The sequence below is a fragment of the Leucopleurus acutus genome (genome assembly GCF_964270905.1).
Source record: "Leucopleurus acutus genome assembly, chromosome: 1".
Classification (NCBI taxonomy): domain Eukaryota; kingdom Metazoa; phylum Chordata; class Mammalia; order Artiodactyla; family Delphinidae; genus Leucopleurus; species Leucopleurus acutus.
Window position 1 is genome coordinate 74339351 of NC_139142.1, and position 22606 is coordinate 74361956.

A 22606-nucleotide genomic window follows, 5' to 3' on the forward strand; every position below is an offset into this window, starting at 1 on the left:
GGTTCTCATGAGGTTTAAGTGAGATCATACACAATTTTTAGAGTGGTGCCTGGCACATGAGAAGCACCCAATAAACATCAGTTTGGGGGCTTCCCTGGTGGCGCAGTGGTTAAGAATCCGCCTGCCAATGCAGGGGACATGGGTTCGAGCCCTGGTCTGGGAAGATCCCACATGCCGCGGAGCAACTAAGCCCGTGTGCCACAACTAGAGCCCAGGAGCCACAACTACTGAGCCCACATGCCACAACTACTGAAGCTCGCGTGCCTAGAGCCTGTGCTCCGCAACAAGAGAAGCCACGGCAATGAGAAGCCTGCGCACCACAACTAAGAGTAGCCCTCGCTGACTGCAACTAGAGAAAGCTGGCGCGCAGCAACGAAGACCCAACATGGGCAAAAATAAAAAAAACGAAAACCAAACAACATCAGTTTGCACTTGAGTGATTGCTATTATCATCTTAAGCTGCAGATTCATCCTTAACAAAAAAATTCCATAACAAATCTAATCAGCTTTCTTGTCTTGGTTCTCCTATCGACATCATGAGCTTATTATTTACTACTAAAACTGTAGAGAGACCATCTGTTTGCTTCTCCATTAGTTTGAAACAGATGAGATTGAGTTGACCTATTCTGCAAAAATAGCTGGTTGGGTCCAGCCGCAGTTTTCTTCAGTCCCATTTATTTTTTTTATCATTACCTCGCTGGAAAGTTGAAACTACTCTTCATAGATACCAATGTTCCACTAATCTGACCCAGTGTCTGCTGACAACTTTTCAATCATTGTAGTCTATTCAGTTCTTTTTACTCTAGAGGAATTTCTCTGGTAAGCAAAACTGAACTGAGCAATTTCAAACACATACTTAAGTTCCATTAAAAAAAAAAGACATCCTGTTAATGAAGAAAGACTGAGTGATGTTGGGTGGAACTCTGAATTGGGAGCCAGAAGGCCAGAATTCAAGTTTCAACACTGCAGCTATTTGCATATATCTATTGTGTATCTTCTGTGTGTGAAGCAATATGCTTGCCAGGTATTGAGGGGATTCAAAAAAAGGATTCAAACAAGTGGACTTTCTTCTCAGAGTGTTACAACCTGGTTGGAATAGCAAAGCAGCTGTGATAGGAGACTGAATGAAATAAATGCAGAATCCAGCATCCATCCCATTGTATGCTGGAGGAAAGAACGAAACTGTAATAAGGGCCTGGAGGAAGGGTGCCCTGGGCAGTCAGTGCCTCTTCCACACAGTGTGTGCTCTCCTTTGTATCACAAAGTCTGGAAACCTGGGAACAGGATTCCCCAGACTCCTTTGCTTTCAGCCTTCTTGCTATAGTTTATGTTCTGCCAATGAGGGGCTCTTGGCAATTGTGGAAAGCAGAAGAGAAGCCCGAGGCATTTACCCCATTCTCTTCTGGCAGTGTTGGTAAGTGGATGTATGAACTTCTTGTATGTGAGTTTTCACAGTGGCCCTGGTGCTCCCCAGCTGATTCAGGGCTGTGAGGTCTGTGTGAGCAATAGCTTCTAGCAGGTTCCTGACTGCTTGGAAGCAGCAGTGTCTCATTCAATACTCACTCTCTAATAAAACTAGGTCTTCTGTAATGCCATGCTCTTTTTTACCTCTGAGTCTTTACTCATCTGTCCCCTATCACCTATGTTGTCCTTCCTTCCACTTCCTTTGTATTTTATTCGTTTTTATGGCCCAGCAGCTAGTCAGTGACTGTTGCATATCATGCAACCAAACTATATATATATATATATATTTTTTTTTTTTTTTTTTTTGCAGTACGCGGGCCTCTCACTGTTGTGCCCTTTCCCGTTGCGGAGCACAGGCTCCGGACGCGCAGGCTCAGCGGCCATGGCTCACGGGCCCAGCCGCTCCGCAGCATGTGGGATCTTCCCGGACCGGGGCACGAACCCGTGTCCCCTGCATCGGCAGGCGGACTCTCAACCACTGCGCCTCCAGGGAAGCCCCCAAACAATATTTTTTGGATGAATAGATGAAGGAATGAAAGAAAGAAAAGAGGTTACAGGCTTAAGCAGATCTATAAATGGGATGGGGGTAGTGAACACAGTGGAGAGAGTAGGATATGAAGAGACAAAGCAGAGTAACAATTGAAGGGGTTGGAAATGGGAAAAGAATAAATGGAAATGTGGCTCATCACTGGGTTTTTAATAATCTACTATTTATGAAAAAAAGACAAGCCCCATGGTTTGCTAACTATGTGAGCATTTGTTAAAGTATAAAGGTAAGATGGATGAAGAAATGGGTCTGCTACAGTTTGAGGGTAGGAGGAAGGAATTGTCTGGTGGTCAGCTGGTGTGGAGATGACCTATAGAAGAATGTAACAAAGGAGATCTCAAATAGGAAGACAGGTTCTATACAAGAATGATGGGGAAGGACACCCAGGTTTAGGTAGAGTAGATCATAGTGATACCAAGCAGGGCCCTGTGGGGATCGTGCGCACAAAGCCTTTCTGTATCCCTCCATTTCTTTGATTACCTTCTTTCAGCCTCCATGACCTTCCCTGAGTTCCAATGGGCAGATTCAAGCAGTTGTTAATTAGGGAAAGAGGGGGATGCAAGACAAGGGAGAAACAAAGAGTTAAGAGAAAGAATAGTGCAGCCTTGGGGCAGAGTCCTGGTTACCCATCAAGGGATACACACCACAATATCTTTCAGCTATTTTGCAGATACTGAAACCCCGTCCAGATGAGAGAAGTTAAGGATTAAAGATGGTATGCTGCCCACAAGCATGTAGACCCCAGACCAGTTGGAACCTGAAGGCTGATGATGCTGACTCCTACTTACCTCACCACTAACCCATCAGAAGAACATCTATGAGCTGATCATGTCCTCTTTGAACCATTACTATAAAACTTCTCCAAGTTGGGACACACAGCTTTGAGGGCATTAGCCTGCTCTGGCCCCCTTTGCCTGGCAAAGCAATAATGCTATTCTTTTCTTTCTTTTTTTTTTTAATAGAATTTATCTATTTAAATTTTATTTTTTAATTAATTTTTTTTTTTGGCTGCGTTTGGTCCTGTGGCTGCTCAAGCTTTCTCTAGTTGTGGCGAGTGGGGGCTACTCTTCGTTGCGGTGAGCGGGCTCTAAGCACACAGGCTTCAGTAGTTGTGGCAGACAGGCTCAGTAGCTGTGGCTTGCAGGCTCTAGAGCATAGGCTCAGTAGTTGTGGCGCACGGGCTTAGTTGCTCCACGGCATGTGGGATCTTCCCAGATCAGGGATCGAAACTGTGTCCCCTGCATTGGCAGGCAGACTCTTAACCACTGTGCCACCAGGGAAGTCCCAAAGCTATTCTTTTCTACTTCACCCAAAACTCTTGCCTCCAAGATTCAATTTGGCACTGGTGTACAGAGAAGCTGAGCTTTCGGTATCAGTAATATTGGTATAGTGCTTTACACTACTGAAAGTGTTTTTCAGGTGCATTATCCTATTTGATCCTCATTGCAACCTTGTGAACAAAGTATATACTATTAATACAAATAGGTTTGCTTGGAAAAGCAATGTGCTTATTGTGGAAAATTTAAATCCATAGATCACAAAGGAAAAAAATAGAAATCACTCTTAAAGCCATCATTGTTAACATCTTGATGCTGGCCTCTCAGAGCTTTTCAATGCCTGTTTATCTCTAAATTAAAAAATGGGATGTTATATACTTTAACTTTTTTAACAAATAAATTTATTTATTTATTTTATTTTTGGCTGTGTTGGGTCTTCTTTGCTGCGCACTTGCTTTTCTCTAGTTGTGGTGAGTGAGGGCTACTCTTCGTTGAGGTGCGTGGGCTTCTCATTGCTGTAGCTTCTCTTGTTGCAGAGCATGGGCTCTAGGCGTGTGGGCTTCAGTAGTTGTGGCACGTGGGCTCAGTTGCTCCGCGGCATGTGGGATCTTCCCGGACCAGGGCTTGAACCTGTGTCCCCTGCATTGGCAGCCAGATTCTTAACCACTGCGCCACCAGGGAAGTCCCCCTCTAAATTGTTTTTAAGCTTGCTTTTTTTTTTACTTAGGGCATTGTGAACATATTTTCATGTCATTAAATATTCCCCTGTGCATAATTGTTAATGGCTGCATAATATCCCATTGTCTGGTTAAGTAAATTATAGTATAAACTAGTCATTTACTGCTAGAATTTAGTTGACTCCAGTTTTTTACTTTTGCAAACAATATTGAGATGAATGTCCTTGCAGTTAAGTCTCTGCACATATCTTTTTTTTTTTTAACATATCTTTAATTATGTTCTTAGGATAACTGCCTAAAAGTGTGTTGAATGAAAAAAATGCACAATCTGAAAGCTGAGAATTATGTTTTATTGACTTACTGAGGACTTAAGCCCAGGAGGCAGACTCTCAGATAGCTCTGAGGAACTATTCCAAAGAGTAAGGAGAAGTCAGGATATATAAGAATTTTTGCAAAAACAAAACAGAAACGAAAAACAGCCCAGGTAATTGGAACATCAAAAGATTACTGTCAAAGAAAACCAGACCTCAAGTTATGAATTTAGGGTTTTTCTGTGTATGGGAAGATTCAAGAGCCTGGGCTCATTGAAATTATTCCTTTGATACACACCTTATCTAGGGCCAGTATCCTGTTTATCTCCATCCTGAGTTCCCTTAGGGTGCACCATCAGGGCTGGCCGCAGTAGCTGATGGCTGCACCATCCTTTGTTTACTGATATGACAGGCAACATTCTTTGTCCACAGGGCCTCCTCTTGGTCATATATTTGACCAATGTTTGGGAGGCATTTCATGACTAATTTTGTCCCGTGACACTAGGAAGGTTCATTCCTAGATCAGGGGAAGATTCTGTTGATAGGCCACTTGATGTGCTAATTTTTTGATTAGGCCCTGTTGATGATCTAAAATTCTCTGGTAATATATTATGATCCAAGGAATGTTTTCCCTTGCTGCCTCTTCCCATATCTAGAGTTGCACTATTATAACTGTTCTTTGTAGAGTTATATATGATCAACTGCCTCAAGACATTTAGCCATCATTAATTTTGTTGAAGGCCTGGTTATACATTTGTTAATGCAAGAGACAATAATCTTATAAAACAGACAGGGTGTAAGTAATACAGCTAGTAACATTAATAAAGTCATAGTTGCACAGAGAGGCACAAGGTGTAATTTGAAAACAAGAGAGAACAAATTAAAACATGATTAGTATAACTAGCTGTAATCTGATAACAAAAAGTCATCAAGTACACAGGGGTGTCAGAGAGGCCAAATTCTGGAAAGATCAGGTAGAGAGAAAAAGACACGTGTTTCATCTTCGTTTACAAGGTAAACTTTATCAACTTGTTGTATGTCATACTGTAAGAGGATTTTTGGAAAACAAAGTTTTGTTTTCTGGAAAACAAAGATTAAAAGCCAGTATATTTCAGAAAGAAGTTGTAAAATTATAAATCATTTATCAGTTCCTTTACTCCCATGTAATTAATTCCTGTTGATCTGGATGATGTCGTAGATTTTCCATTAGAGTTTTGTAATTTCATATCCAGTTCAGTGGTATGATCTAAAAGTTATCAGAAACTTATATTTGTCAAAAATTTCTTTTTATAAATCTTTTTGAAGATCTTTATTTTCTAGAAGCATCAGAGTAAAACAGTGATTGTCTATAAGTCTTTGACAAGACTTCGGTGTGGTTAAAGTTCTGATTACAATGTAATCAACAAGAAACTTGGATATTTCTGTGACATACAACATTTTAAAATAACTAGAATTACAACTGATAACATTTTACCAAGACATATCAGAATTTTATGAATTATATAACTTTTGGAATATCTATGTTAATGACATCTAACTAAGATGATTTTTTAAAAATTATTTATTTTTGGTTGCATTGGGTCTTTGTTGCTGTGCACGGGCTTTCTCTAGTTGCAGCGAGTGGGGGCTACTCTTCGTTGCAGTGCACGGGCTTCTCATTGCGGTGACTTCTCTTGTTGCAGAGCATGGGCTTCAGTTGTTGTGGCATGCAGGCTTCAGTAGTTGTGGCATGTGGGCTTCAGTAGTTGTGACTCGCGGGCTCTAGAGCGCAGACTCAGTCATTGTGGCACGTGGGCTTAGTTGCTCTGCAGCATGTGGGATCTTCCTGGACCAGGGCACGAATCCGTGTCCCCTGCATTGGCAGGCAGATTCTTAACCACTGTGCCACCAGGGAAGCCCTAAGATGATTTTATAACCACTTTTTGATAATGTTTCCCATGTAATATAACATAAATAAACCTAATTAGTTTTAATATCTCTCTTTGGGATGTTTCAAGGGCCCTTTGAAGCATCCCAAAGTCAGCTGGAAGTCAAAAGAACTTTATTTAAAATTCGATATTTGGGAAGTTTGTCAAAAAATATCAAAAAGGTTTCAAAACACTTGGTCATATAGGATCATAGGTCACTGTGAAACTGTTGTTGAACCCAGGTTTGTGTGCCTGATGCACAGTGGGACCAAACTAACTGAAATGTCAGTGTGGGATGGAGAAAGGTATATTGCAGGGCCAAGCAAGGAGAATGGGTGGCTCATGCTCAAAAGACCCAAACTCCCCAGTGGGTTTCAGGAAAGCTTTTTAAAAAAATTTAAGTGTAGTTGGTTTACAATGTTGTGTTAGTTTCTGGTGTGTAGATTAAGTTATACATATGTATTCTTTCAGATTATTTTCCACTACAGGTTATTACAAGATATTGAATATAGTTCCCTGTGCTATACAGTATGACCTTGTTGTTTGTCTATTTTATGTATAGTAGTGTGTTTTAATCCCAAGCTCCTAATTTATCCCCACCCCTCCCCCACCTTTCTCCTTTGATAACTATAAGTTTGTTTTCTATGTCTGTGAATCTGTTTGTTTTGTAAATAAGTTCACTTGTACCATTTTAGATTCCACATATAAGTAATATCATATGGTATTTGTCTTTCTCTTTCTGACTTACTTAGTATGATAATCTCTAGGTCCATCCACATTGCTGCAAATGGCATTATTTCATTTTTTTATGGCTGAGTAATATTCCATTGTATATATATACCACATCTTTATCCATTCATCTGTCGATGGACATTTAGATTGCTTCCATGTTTTGGCTCTTGTAAGTAGTGCTGCTGTGAACATTGGGGTGCATGTATCTTTTTTAAAAAATATTTATTTATTTATTTAGGCTGCGCCAGGTCTTAGTTGCGGCATGCGGGACCTTTGTTGCAGCATGTGGACGTCTTAGATGTGGCACATGGATATCTTAGTTGCAGCATGCATGCAGGATCTAGTTCCCCAACAAGGGATCAAATTTGGGCCCCCTGCATTGGGAGTGTGGAGGCTTACCCCCTGGACTACCAGGTAAGTCCTGCATATATTTTTTTAGAGTTTTCTCTGGATATATGCCCAGGAAGGGATTGTGGATCATATGGTAACTCTATTTTTAGTTTTTTTTTTTTTTTTTTTTTTTGCGGTACGCGGGCCTCTCACTGTTGTGGCCTCTCCCGCCGCGGAGCACAGGCTCCAGATGCGCAGGCCCAGCGGCCATGGCTCACGGGCCCAGCTGCTCTGCGGCATGTGGGATCCTCCCGGACCGGGGCACGAACCCGCGTCCCCTGCATCGGCAGGCGGACTGTCAACCACTGCGCCACCAGGGAAGCCCTATTTTTAGTTTTTTAAAGGAACCTCCATACTGTTCTCCATAGTGGCTGCACCAATTTACATTCCCAACAACAGTTTATGAGGATTCCCTTTTCTCCACACCCTCTCCAGCGTTCATTATTTGAAGACTTTTTGATGATGGCCATTCTGACTGGTGTGAAGTGATACCTCATTATAGTTTTGATCTGTATTTCTCTAACAGAGATGTTGAGCATCTTTTTATGTGCCTGTTGACTGCCTGTATATCTTCTTTGGAGAAATGTCTATTTAGGTCTTCTGCCCATTTTTTGATTGGGTTGTTTTTTTGATATTGAGCTGTATGAGCTGTTTGTATATTTTGGAAATTAAGCCCTTGTCAGTCGCATCATTTGGGAATATTTTCTCCCATTCTGTAGGTTGTCTTTTCACTTTGTTTATGGTTTCCTTTGCTGTGCAAAAGCTTGTAAGTTTAATTAGGTCCCATTGGTTTACTTTTGCTTTTATTTCTTTTGCCTTAGGAGACTGACTTAAGAATGCTTTGCTATGATTTATGTCAGAGAATATTTTGCCTATGTCCTCTTCTACTGGGGAAGCATTTTTAAAGACAAGGTGAGGGAGGGGAATAGGAGGATGTGTGATCAGCTCATGCACAATTCTGATTGGTTGATGGTGAGGTTAACAGGGCAGTGTCAATTAACATTATCAGTTCTCAGGCTCCAGTAGGTCTCGACATGTTCATGGTCATCAAGTAGTTAACTTCGTCCATTTGGTGGGGGTTTTAGCATCTGTAAAACAGTTTTCCTAGCCCAACTGCTATTTTTGTCACTACATGTTCTCATCCTTTAAATTATTAATTCTCTTTTTTTTAACATTTTTTAAATTGTATCATTTGCTTTTTTAAATTGAAGTATAGTTGATGTACAATATTATATAAATTACAGGTGTACAATACAGTGATTTACAATTTTTTAAAGGTTATACTCCATTTATAGTTATAAAATATTGGCTATATTCCATGTTGTATCAATACAATACATCCTTGTAGCTTATTATATACCTAATAGTTTGTACCTCTTAATCCCCTACCCCTTTATTGCCCCTCCTCCTTTCCCTCTCTGCACTGGTAACCACTAGTTTGTTCTCTATTTGTGAGTTAGCTTCTTTGTTATATTCACTAGTTTGTTGTAGTTTTTAGAGTCCACATGTAAGTGATATTATACAGTATTTGTCTTTGTCTGACTTATTTCAATGATTAATTCTTGAACAAGGCTTTTGTGACTCAGGGGAGGCCTGGGAGACCCAGCTTTTCTACAAAGAGGAGGCAGGCAGAGGATATGGGGAGAGAGGTCTGTCCTGGGAAGGCCGCATAGGGTCCTGCTTGGTTACAAAATAATACTTATTCACTTAACCAAAGTGACAAAAGATTTCAAAAAACAGATGCAGATCACTTAAAGGCAAAGAAGCTCACACAATCTGTTATCAAAAGCAGTATTCTAAGAAAACTTTGTTCTCTTAACAGAGAGAAGAACAAAATCCAGTCCTGCAACAGCCTACTTTTAAGAACAATAGCCATTCGCCTAATTAAGTTTAATCTGATCCCAGCCTGACCATGCATAAAACTCCTTTTTCAGGGCTCCCTTTCTACAAACCTTCCACAACTTTCTGTATCTATATTAGTTCCTTTTTCCATCCAGAAACAACCAGTTGTAGGACAAAAATCACTATTTCCCCTTAACACAATGTACTTCCATTCCTCATACCTTCTTTTGCTGAAAGTCACGTTCTCCTTGCATACTGAAATGTTTCCCTTAATATATTTTATTAGCTTTAATTACATATTAAAAATTTAACCCTAAAAAACTTTAATCTCTAGTGAAAACTGACAAGGAACAAGTAATTGTGAATTGTTTGTCATACCAGAATTTTTTTAAAAAATTATTTATTTATTTTTGGCTACATTTGGTCTTTGTTGCTGCTTGCGGGCTTTCTCTAGTTGTGGTGAGCGGGGGTTCCTCTTCGTTGTGGTGCATGGGCTTCTCATTGCAGTGGCTTCTCTTGTTGAGGAGCACAGGCTCTAGGTGCATGGGCTTCAGTAGTTGTGGCATACAGGCTCAGTAGTTGTGGCTTGCGGGCTCTAGAGCGCAGGCTCAGTAGTTGTGGTGCATGGGCTTAGTTGCTCTGTGGCATGTGCGATCTTCCTGGACCAGGGCCCGAACCCGCGTCCCCTGCATTGGCAGGCAGATTCTTAGCCACTGCACCACCAGGGAAGCCCCCATCAGCATTTTCTGATTGGAATAGTCCATAACCAGGAGAAACATCCATTTTCTCAGAGAATAATTTCTTTCTTCAATGTGGTACAAGATGTGCGTCTAATAAACCCAAACACCTTTAGCTTCCCTCTTGTAAGGAGACAAAAGTAGGCAAATTTAGACTTGTTTAGCAATTAATATTCCAGTATTTTATATTATTTGAAATGACCTGGATATTCTATGAATTCCCATCATTTAACTTAATTTAGCAAAGCTCAAATTACCAAAAATCTGGAGAAACTATTTTAGACAGACATACCCAAAACATAATTATTCCTAAGAGTTCACCTGAAAATTCTTATCTCAGGTAACTTTAAACTTATAAAATATCACCATACCAAGTTAATTTCTTTTTTTTTTTGCTGACAAACTCTGCAACACAAATAATATGAACTTATTGACCTTCAGTAAATCTTGGTACAATAAAAAACATGTCTATATTGATTAAGTCAGCAAGCTTAAAAAGCTATTAATATTAATAGATATTAATTTAATATTGAATATTTCCTAGGTCACGTGAACCTGAAATTCATTCTGGCCAGTTTCCTTTATATTTAGAAATATTTAGTTTGTAAGCACTTACTTTTAAGTCAACTAAATAGAGGTCTTTTATAAATTTAATTTTGAGAGTGTATCCAGAGGTAGTGACATCTCATATGTATGATGTGTACACAGACATTTAAACAGACAAAACTAGAGATCTCATAGTTTCACTTAAAAAACTTAGTTATGAATCAGATATTACAATATAAACTTACTAGCTTATAAATAACAGTTGGAAGAAGTTAAATTTATTCGCTCAGATGACTAAGGATTTACTATTTGTGGGAAAGACTTAAAGTTTGTTCTTTTCCTTGATAAACCCTTAAGGAGGCTATGAATTAGGTTTTGAGTGAGGGAGCCTTCTGGGTGAGGGAGCCTTTCTAGCAGTTTGAGTTTAAAAAGGCCTTTCTCAGGCTTTCCTGGTGGCGCAGTGGTTGAGAGTCCGCCTACCAATGCAGGGGACACGGATTTGTGCCCCGGTCTGGGAAAATCCCACATGCCGCAGAGCGGCTGGGCCCCGCGAGCCGTGGCCACTGAGCCTGCGTGTCCGGAGCCTGTGCTCCGCAATGGGAGAGGCCACAACAGTGAGAGGCCCGTGTACAGCAAAAAAAACAAAAAGGCCTTTCTCTCTTTTTTTTAACCTTGGTTTCTGGTTTTACCTGATTGAGCTAATTAGGCTCAGGCTCAGGTCATTGTGGGCTATATTTACATTTCTGATTTGTAGAGATTTTCAAGACAAAGACAGTTGCTTTTAAGTCTCCAAAGAACTGGTTTGTTGCCTACATGATATTAAAAGATTGATTTGCCAAACCATATTTTCTTTTATTTGCTTTTTTATATCAATGAGATTTCCAACAAAACTGAAATTCAAGAGTTCTATGTTCTAGAATTTTAGGGTTTAATTTATCATGGCTTCAAAAGCTGGCATAAGGCATTTAACAAAGGTCCTCTTTCTGAGGTTAAATCCAGAGCAAAATCTCTATGATTTTTTTTAATTTGCCCCTGAATATTGCTCCCAGTTTTTACTTTATATTGTACAGGCCCAGGTAACCCTATTGGTTTCCTTTAGTATATTTAATATTTCCTTAGGGGCAGATTCATATGCCGTGTCTTATAATACCAGGCAGAGGAAGCATTCTCCAGTGAGACATGATGTCTGTCCCACAATATACTTAGGCAAAAGAGATGGAACCATCTTACATAAAGCCCATTTAAATATACCAATTTTGATAAACTTTTACCTTAATTCTATCAACTTTTATACTTTTAACCTTAGTTTCCATTAAGATGCCATCAACAAGCCTTGGTCTTACAAGGAGTTCAGAAACATTCCTTTTTATCCCAACCATTTTATCTTTTTTTGGTATAAAAGTCTCTGGGGTCCCCAGTGAGAGGCTGAGCCAAGGGTCTCAGGCCCTTATCTTAATTTTTTTCACTTGGCTCAAGAAATTGTTGATCAGGTATCTCACTGCAACTTTCTTCCATCCTTTTAAATACGTATATTTTAAACTGGGGTAAATAGAGCAGACTTGTTTGGGGCCCTTTAAATTGCGCTGCACTCTGTGGGCCTGCAAGCCTTGTAGTTGCCCAGCCTCAAGACCGAAGAAAGAGCCCCAAGACAGCGACAGAGACGTCAGTGGTTTAATAGACAGGGGATCTTACATACCTGCATCGAGGTCCTGGAGTGACATCCAGCTGTGTGTGACAGATGGCAGGCAGGACACAGCAGCAGTCTTTACTACTGAGGGGAGAAGGAGGCTACCATTTATAGGGGGAATTGACATTGGGTTGGCTCATCAGTTACCAGGGCAACCAGCAGCTGGGGCATGCCCCTCACAGCCCCTCAGGTCAATGACCCTCACAAGGACAGATGTTTCCCTTTAATAAACTAGCAGGTGGAGACTTTCTGGTCTAAAGGACAGGGGGTAAGCATGTTCACATGAGTAGGGTGCAGGTGAAGCAGAGACTGGTTGATCAGGGGCTGTACAAAGAGCAAGAGGACAGCCATGTTGAGTGAACTGACCACACAGTTAGGGACCAATAAGGGGCCCCTTTGACCCATTCAACCTTAGGTAGCGTTGTATCAAAACTTTTTTGTTTTTAATCCTATTAATGTCTGTTTTATTTATCCCCTTTCTTAATAATCATTGAAAGATTTTTATCCTTTTGGGATGAGTCCCCTTAAAATTTCCACCTTGTTGGGAGGAAGTCTCTAGACTTTACTTCAGTTTTTTCTTACTTCCTTGTTAATCAACCTAATTAATATAAATTATCCTAATGTTTTTTATTAGCACCTATAAGACTTATTGAGGGGAAGCAGAGACCACAAATAAGGATTCTCAAACCATTTTTTTAAATTAAGATAGTTCTTAGGTTAAACATTTTATATATGTATATATATTTTCCACCATCTAATCTGTTTTTTTCGTAAGTACCAATAAAACAGCTGTTTATAAGGAGAGCGCTTTAAAAATTTACCAATTTAGAAGTTTCTCCAATTTAAAGGATCCATCATCTGGGCATTGATGAGATATATCTTAATAGTGACTCAAACCAATAAGACACAAGAGGTGTCCCCACAAGAGAGTATGAAGAATGCCACCTATACAAGATCCAGAAAGTTTATTCCCCCCAAATAGCCTAAGAAAGTAAAGGCCTTCCTTGTATAGCTGATGCAATGAAGGTTAAGATGTCAAAAAGCCCGAGAGTTGACACAGTCAGAAAAAAGACTGCTCAGAATCCCAGTCTATTCAATTGGCTGACAAATGTACAGAATATGTGTATCTTCTGGATGGTGGTAGAGACTAAGTTCTCAAAACGCAACACACAGGGCTTCCCTGGTGGCGCAGTGGTTGAGAGTCTGCCTGCCGATGCCGGGGACATGGGTTCGTGCCCCAGTCCGGGAAGATCCCACATGCCATGGAGCGGCTGGACCCGTGAGCCATGGCCGCTGAGCCTGCGCGTCCAGAGCCTGTGCTCCGCAACGGGAGAGGCCACAACAGTGAGAGGCCCTCGTACGGCAAAAACAAACAAACAAACAAAAAACCCCAAAAAACCACACAACACACACACATACACACACAATGCCTAAAGAAGATCAGGTGGAATATTTACATCTCACAGGAGAGAAATGCAAGATCCACCTAGAAGGGCTTTTGTTTCTTTAAGGTCAGAATTCATAAAAGATGTTTTATGGCCTGTTTTCTGTAACTTAACTGTGTATGCAATAAGAGCCCCATATTGACCATTTTTAGGGCAAGATTTCCTTTTATTCCCAATTAAGTACTTGTAAGTTTTTTTTAATTTTATTTATTTATTTATTTATTTATTTTTGGCTGCGTTGGGTCTTCGTTGCTGCGCACAGGCTTTCTCTAGTTGCAGCGAGCAGGGGCTACTCTTCGTTGCGGTGCACGGGCTTCTCATTGCGGTGGCTTCTCTTGTTGCGGAGCACAGGCTCTAGGTGCGCGGGCTTCAGTAGTTGTGGCACACGGGCTCAGTAGTTGTGGCTCACGGGCTCTAGAGTGTAGGCTCAGTAGTTGTGGCGTGTGGGCTTAGTTTCTCCGCAGCACGTGGGATCTTCCCACACCAGGGCTCGAACCCGTGTCCCCTGCATTGGCAGGCAGATTCTTAACCACTGTGCCACCAGGGAAGACCGTAAGTGTAAGTTTGGATGAACATAAACCTGGCTGAGTGTTAGTTGGAGGCAAAAATGTTAGTCCAGCCTCTCACCTAATCACCCAGTCCAGATTGTTCACTATCTCAACTGAACAACTCCCAGTGTCTTTCAACTGGGTTTCCCCAGTATCTTTCAACTGGGGAGCCAGGTACCTGTTAGACACTGCCAAAACTCAGGATAATAAGTCAATAATTGGGAGATCTGAGAACAAGAAGAGACTCACCCAAATTCATCTCGACTCTCTGAGGCGGTGGATGGGCACAAGAGGCCTCCTCTGGTACCAAGGCTTCAGTTCTTGTAGAGTTCAGGTGAAGGAAAGAAGTCTCCCCTGGGTCCTTTCTTTGGTTGCCAAAACTGTCGGCTGAAAAATAATGCAGAACCTAAAAGTTGAGAATTATGTTTAATTTGGTGGACTTACTGAGGACTTAAGCTTGGGAGACAGCCCCTCAGATATCTCTGAGGGACTGTTCCGAAGAGATGAGGGAGAAGCCAGGATATATAGGAGTTTTCACAACAAAAAAACAGGTAGTTGGAACATTGTAAGATTACTATTAATTAAAGAAAACCAGATACATCAAGTTAATGAATTTAGCGCTTTTCTCTCTGTGGGAAGATGCAAGACTCTGGGCTCATTGAAATCATTCATTTGATATGCATCTTAAGTATTGAATATCTAGGGCCAGTATCCTGTTTTTCTCCTTCCTGAGTTCCCCTCAGGGTGCACCACTGGGGGCTGGAGCAGTGGCTGATGGTTTGATGGCAGTTAACATCCTTTGTTTAGGGATATGGCAGGTGACATTCTTTGTCCACAAGTGGAATAACTGGATCAGTAGGTCTGCACATTTCAATGCATTTCCCCCACATTCCCAGGAATCACACTTGCTTTTGGAGAGCATCTTTTCTCTGAATCTTCTACAACATAGGGTATTTTAATTTTATTTTGCCATTTTTAGATGTTGAAATAAACATTATTCTCATCTTTAAAAGCAAGAGTTGAGGCTGAAGGAGGCTCTCTATGGTATAGAATAGATGGTGGAGCCTGAATATATCCAGGTCAACTCTTCAATCCCATGTACTCTTAGTTACTTCTCCTCCAGGGATGCACTGTCACTTAAGGGCCATATTTCCTTTCAAGTAAAATAGATATCAGATGACCTATATTATGTTGTTAAAAACTCCAACATGATGGTGGATACCATTAATTGAATATGACTACTAGTCATAGTAGGAGTTAACTAGGAGTCATAGGAGTTTAAATAGGAGTTAAAGAGTAATTCTGTTTAGTCATCTTTCGTTAGAGCCTTCTTCATGCATTGGGTTCAGTTTAATGCTATAATAACTAAAATAAGACATTTAAAATAGTCTGTAGACAGATCATAAAAATGACCAAAGAATTAGATGAAAGGACTTAGGAATGCAAGATACTAGGTATTGAATTAATTAGACAGGAGAATGGGCTAGGAGGAGCTCTGATCTTTGAAGATTTGATGGCCTGAGCTTGAACCAGAGGAAAGGGACTCTCAGTGAGCCTGGAGTGTTCAGTTGACACCAGGAAGTACATTTTGCAAGTGAGACACTGGAAGAGGGGGTGTTATATTTCTTGGAAGTCTCAAAGAAAGGATCCCTTCACTGTTCCCCACCCCAATACTTCCCTATGACAATTGCTTTAAAGGCAGGGAGAGAAGAGAATGGCTTGTTTGACTCTGTGTATGTTAGAGAATCATGGTACATCCTGATGTGGGCTTAGCGAGGCCGCTATCATGCAATTGGTGTCATCTGGATCTCTTTGCTAGCAGCCACCTTCCTTTTGTGTTCGTAGGTATTTCTGGTGGATGTAAGGGGGTGTGTGGGTGAGAAGATAATGGGGTAACATGGACAGTTGAGGAAAAAGAGGGGCCTGGAGAGAGGTGGAACATGGGAGCTTCTCAACTCCCTGACTGCCCTCTTGTTTCACATCTGTCCATACAACTGGCTGGCACTACTTGGGTCTTTATGGGATGAAGGTAAAAATCTAAAAAGGCTGAAAGAAAACTCCAAAAGGCCTTGTTTCAAGGTGATGGGGTAGAGAGAGCCCTGGCCTGAAAGTCTTGGGTTTGTTTCCAACTCAGTCACTCACTGTCTGTGTGGCCTTGGGTCCACCATTTCACCTTTTCTTAAGTCTCAGGATTTTCTCTTTCTTTTTTTTCCACCTTGAACAACTACAACCGTAATAGTGTATTGAATGTTTACTGTCAAATCAGGTGCTCTAAAATGAAGGGATTTGAATAGATCAGGGCCTTTAATTTGGAGTTCGTGGACAAGGTTCAGGGGGTCTGTGAACTTGTAAAGCATTTTTCTGGGGAAAGAATTGAAACGTTCATCACATTTCATGGAAAAAAACCACAAAAATTTCAAAACCAGTGGGCTGAATGAGCTCTAATCTCCTCCCAGCCTGACTCCTGGTGTCTTCTCTTCTAGAAGGGATGCAGCTGCACTTGGCAAACAGCTCCCTCCATGCACCTGAGTCTGCTCTAGGGAAAAGCTGGGCATGTGCTGGTTGTGGGCACAGACTTGTGAGGAGCCTGGTAATAGACGTGTCGGCAAATGTGGCAGAAACTGGTCTTCAGTGCCACACAGCCTGGATTTAAACTCCACTTTGTCACTTACCAACTAGGTAACTTTAGACACGTTAAGTCTTCCTGAGCCTCAGTTTCCTACCTGTAAAATGGGGATAATACTATACCTTCAATGTTGTTAATTTAGTAAGATGTTTAGAGGAATACCTGGCAAATAGCAAGCATTATTTGTTTGTTCTTACTCCTGAAGATGAACATGGATGAGTGTAAGTGGAAACGTTTTGGAGAGATGGTGTGTGTGTGTGTTTGTGTTTGTGTTTGCGGTGGGTGTGGGGGGCAGAGTTATACAGGAGACTCTACTTGGGTAGTAGGATATGAATTTTCAAACCATTTTGTGTGAAATTTGAATACATTCTCTTTTTTTCTTTGTATCAGAAGTCCCTTCAACAAACACCTGAAATGTTTGTTCTATCCTGGCAGGGTAGAACAGGGTAGAACTCCATTTCCCATCACTACCTTGCTCCCAGGATTGGCATGAGTCAGGCCCAGATACTTGGGGCCTGATCCTGGTGTTTGATAGTAATTTTCCTATCCTGGCCATCCTCAGACAAGCCCATCAGAGACAGTACTTGGTGAGTTCCATGATTCAGGACCCTATGGCTAGACTGCACCAGAGACCTCATCGGCCCATCCTTGGCTGGGAACCTGGCATCATCTGCAGTAGGAGCTCTGGAGCCAACTGTCCAGGCACCATGAGCAGAAATGACGTCTGCCCGTGTCTCACAGGTGCCCTGTCAGGTCACCGTTTGGCTTTTGTGAACCTTGGTGGAGTGGGGGAAGCCATCCCTGTGCCTACACTTTGGGGCGTCCCAGAGTGGCTGGAACACTCCCAGCTGGGAGGGCTAGGAAGGTGCCTCGGCTTCACTTGCTGGCCATAGCCTACTCTGTGAAACCTCCGTCTAAACCACGCTGACAGCCTTCCCTTGGTTCCATTTAGACGTGGAGAGAAAGCATCCTTGTCTTTGATCCTGTCCTCTGTTCCTCTGTATATTCTATGATTGGCCAGCGGCATTTCTTTGTGCAGGACAAATTTTACCAATGATTTCTTGGAAACAATTGGGGGACCCTGTCTCAGTCCATTCTGGGTGCTATAACAAAATAACACAGACTGGGTAGCTTATAAACACCTGACATTTATTTCTCACGGTTCTGGAGGCTGGAAGTGTGAGATCAGGGTGCCAGCATGGTGTGGGAGGGCCCTGTAATGGGTCAGGGCGCAGAATTCTCACTGTATCTCACGCGGTAGGAGGGGCTGGGAGCTCTCCCGGGAATCTCTTCTATGAACACTAATTATCTTCTTGATAGCTCCACCCTCACAACTTAATTACCTGCCAAAGGCCCCGCCTCCTAATACCATCACTTTTAGGGCTTAGGATTTCAACATATGAATTTTGGGGGAACACAAACATTCAGACCATAGCAGTCCATCTCTTTCTTTTTCTTGTCAAGAAGTTCTCTTCAGCGCTTATGACTCCTTGTAATCTCATTCCAGGGAGGGGTGGGCCTGGAATTAGAAGCTTTGGCCCTTTAGAGATTCAAAGTGAAGAAGACAACAGAGTTCAAAAGGAAACCATGAGAGGAAAATTAGATTTCATACTGAGGTATAGTTAAGATACAGTAAAATTCACTCCTTTAAAATATACAGATTAATATATTTTGACAGATGTATATAGTTGTGTTATTACAACTGCAATTAAGATATAGAAGAGTTCCATAACCCCCCAATTTTTCCTCCTCTTTGGAATCAGTTCCCTTTCCCTATCCTTAACCCCCGGTAACCATTGATCCGATTTCTGTCCCCTTTGCCTTTTCCAGACTGTCACACCAATAAAATCATGCAGTATATAGCCTTTAGTGTCTGGCTTATTCCACTTAGCAGATGCTTTTGAGATGAGTCCACGTTGCTGCCTGTATCATTAGTTATTCCTTTTTACTGCTGAGTAGCATTCCATGGTATGGGTATCCCATCGATTTATTTATCTATTCACCAGTTGATCGACATTTGGGTTTTTTCCAGTTTGGGGCTATTTTGAATAAAGTTGCTATGAACATTTGCATACAAGTCTTTGAGTAGACATACATTTTCATTTCTTTTGGGTAAATATCTAAAAGTGGGATTGCTGGATTGTATGGTAAGTGTATGTTTATCTTTGTAAGAGACTGTCAAACTGTTTTCCAAAGTGGTTGTATCATTTTGCATTCCTACTAGCAATATAAGAGCTCCAGGGCTTCTCTGGTGGTGCAGTGGTTAAGAATTCGCCTGCCAATGCAGGAGACACGGGTTTGAGCCCTGGTCCGGGAAAATCCCACATGCCGCGGAGCAACTAAGCCCGTGCACCACAACTACTGAGCCTGTGTGCCCCAACTACTGAAGCACGTGTGCCTAGAACCCGTGCTCTGCAACAAGAGAAGCCACAGCAATAAACCCGTGCACCACAGCAAGGAGTAGCCCCGGCTCGCTGCAACTAGAGAAAAGCCCGCGTGCAGCAACAAAGACCCAATGCAGCCAAAAATAAATAAAATAAAAACAATTAAAAAAAAAAAAGAGCTTCAGTCATCCATAGACTCTTTAAGGATCCTTCACAAACATATATTCTACTTTTCCTACCATAATATGTCCTTGGGCTTCCCTGGTGGCGCATATGTTGGGAGTCTGCCTGCCGATGCAGGGGGCGCGGGTTCGTGTCCGGGTCCGGGAGGATCCCACGTGCCGTGGAGCAGAGCGGCTGGGCCCGTGAGCCATGGCCGCTGGGCCTGCGTGTCCGGAGCCTGTGCTCCGCAGCGGGAGAGGCCACAGCAGTGAGAGGCCCGCGTACCACAAAACAAACAAAAAAACCCGGTAAATATGTCCTTTGGGGAGGATCCTGTCTACTGTGAAAGCTTCAGAAAACGTTTTATAATCTGTTTCAGTTACAAAAGTTAGCACAACAGACTCCACCATTAGGAAACTCTCCTGTTTAGAAATAAAGACTATCCAATCCCAATCCTCTTTATCTCTGACCGTTATTCATCACTCCTCTGAATTTTCTCCACCCTCTTCATTAGGGTGACCAAAATTAAAAACTCTGGCTAGCTAACTAATTATTAGTGTCAAGGAGTTTTATCTTTGATATTAAAAAAAAAAAGAGCAAAATGCATTTTTGGGCTTCTCCTACTCATTCTTCAGTTTTTCTTTATCTGTTCTCTCTGAACTTTAATTTTATAAACAAACACATTTCTCTTCAGTTTGACTTTTTTGGAAGCCCTTCCTTTTCTTCCACTCCTCAGCAGTGTATCTCTCCATTGTCCCCTATGTTCTTTGCCTTCGGGATTGGTGGCTGCATCTGCCTGCATGGCTGCTTGCATGGGGACAGCCAGGCCCTGGCTTATTCTTGGCCTTCTGGGATGCAGAGCGTTTTTGCTTCTTTTTCCACCCTCTTAGAAGGGAAAGAGAGAAAATTACGTGATGCTCTGACTGTGTGTGTCCAGGAAAGACCCTGTGAGCATGAAAGCCCTGGGTTTTTATTTTCATTCTATTCCACTTGAATAGAGGCCCTCAGCTCTTTTTTAGACTAGAGCTGGCTATTTTGCATAAAACAAAGAAGTTATACATTAGCATGGGGTAACTGGCTTTTCTCAGTAGCTATCTAGCAATGACTAGAGACAATGGTTTAATTATAAGCCGGCACAGTTAAAAGACTCATAACCTACACACAATACCTTATCAAAATTTCACCATTCCTTTGGAAAGAGGTTTAAACTGGTTTGCGGATCTAATGAAGAGCCTACTTTGTCCTTTCCATTTCCTCGCTGCTCCCAAAGCATCTGAAGCCTGCTTTAGCCTCTGGCTTTTGCCAAAGCTGTTCCCACAGCCTGGGGTGCCTTCCCTCCTTTCTTTTGCTTATCTATTATTTACTTCTCTTTCAAAGCTCTTTTCAGGCACTTCCTCCTTTAAGAAGGTTTTTGGGTTTTTTGCATCTTTACAATTTCAGCTCACCGAGCTCTATGAACATTCAGTTCTAGTACACATAATTTAACTCAGATTATTCTTCAGTTGTATGAGTTGGTGGTCTTGTCTTTTTTTGCAGAAATGAGCTGTTGGAGAGTAGAGACCACATCTTACTCATTTTTGCATTTTAGCCCCTAACACAGATCCCGGCAGCATAAAATTCTGTTGAACCAACGAGTGATTGAATGTTAGGCATATGGCAGGTACTCAATAAATAATTGTTGAATGATTGATTAAGGGCCATTGTAGGAAATGCTCCATAACCTCATTCACAGCATCACCATTTTTTTTGTGTGTGTGTGTGTGGTACGTGGGCCTCTCACTGCTGTGGCCTCTCCCGTTGTGGAGCACAGGCTCCGGACGCGCAGGCTCAGCAGCCATGGCTCACGGGCCCAACCGCTCCGCGGCATAGTGGGATCTTCCCGGACCGGGGCACGAACCCGTGTCCCCTGCATCGGCAGGTGGACTCTCAACCACTGCGCCACCAGGGAAACCCTGCATGTATCTTTTTGGGTGTTTTTTTTATGCTATTTTGAATGGAATTTTTTTTTAACATCTTTATTGGAGTATAATTGCCTTACAATGGTGTGTTAGTTTCTGCTTTACAACAAAATGAATCAGTTATATATATACATATGTTCCCATATCTCTTCCCTCTTGCGTCTCCCTCCCTCCCACCCTCCTTATCCCACCCCTCCAGGTGGTCACAAAGCACCGAGCTGATCTCCCTGCGCTATGCGGCTGCTTCCCACTAGCTATCTACCTTACGTTTGGTAGTGTATATATGTCCATGCCTCTCTCTCGCTTTGTCACAGTTTACCCTTCCCCCTCCCCATATCCTCAAGTCCATTTTCTAGTAGGTCTGTGTCTTTATTCCTGTCTTACCCCTAGGTTCTTCATGACATTTTTTTTTCTTAAATTCCATATATATGTTTTAGCATACGGTATTTGTCTCTCTCTTTCTGACTTACTTCACTCTGTATGACAGACTCTAGGTCTATCCACCTTATTACAAATAGCTCAATTTCGTTTCTTTTTATGGCTGAGTAATATTCCATTGTATATATGTGCCACATCTTCTTTATCCATTCATCCGATGATGGACACTTAGGTTGTTTCCATCTCTGGGCTATTGTAAATAGAGCTGCAATGAACATTTTGGTACATGACTCTTTTTGAATTATGGTTTTCTCAGGGTATATGCCCAGTAGTGGGATTGCTGGGTCATATGGTAGTTCTATTTGTAGTTTTTTAAGGAACCTCCATACTATTCTCCACAGTGGCTGTATCAATTTACATTCCCACCAACAGTGCAAGAGTGTGTATCTTTTTGAATTAGAGTTTTGTCTTGAGTGGGATTGCTGGATCATATGGTAACTCTATTTTTACTTTTCTGAGGAAACTCCATACTATTTTCCACAGTGGCTGTACCAATTTACATTCCCACCAACAGTGTAGGAGGGTTCCCTTTTCTCTACACCCTTTCCAGCATTTGTTATTTGTAGAGTTTTAAACGATGGCCGTTCTGACTGGTGTGAGGCGGTACCTCATTGTAGTTTTGATTTGCATTTCTCTAATAATTAGCAATGTTGAACATCTTTTCATGTGCCTATTGGTCACCTGTATGTCTTCTTTGGAGAAATATCTATTTAGGTCTTCTGCCCATTTTTTGATTGGGTTGTTTTTTGTTGTTGAGTTGTATGAGCTGTTTGTATATTTTGGAAATTAAACCCTTGTCAGTCACATCGTTTGCAAATATTTTCTCCCATTCTGTAGGTTGTCTTTTCATTTTGTTTATTGTTTCCTTTGCTGTGCAAAAGATTGTCAGTTTGATTAGGTCCCATTTGTTTATTTTTGTTTTTATTTC

General features: G+C 41.6%; 1 long non-coding RNA gene across 1 annotated transcript in view; it reads left to right on the top strand.

The window, feature by feature from the left end:
- Positions 1-22606, top strand: part of LOC309965190 — a 91157-nt gene that overhangs the window by 19352 nt on the left and 49199 nt on the right. The window contains exon 2 of the long non-coding RNA XR_014326375.1: positions 7154-7329. This is a non-coding gene — a long non-coding RNA (uncharacterized lncRNA). The remainder of the gene's footprint in view (positions 1-7153; positions 7330-22606) is intronic.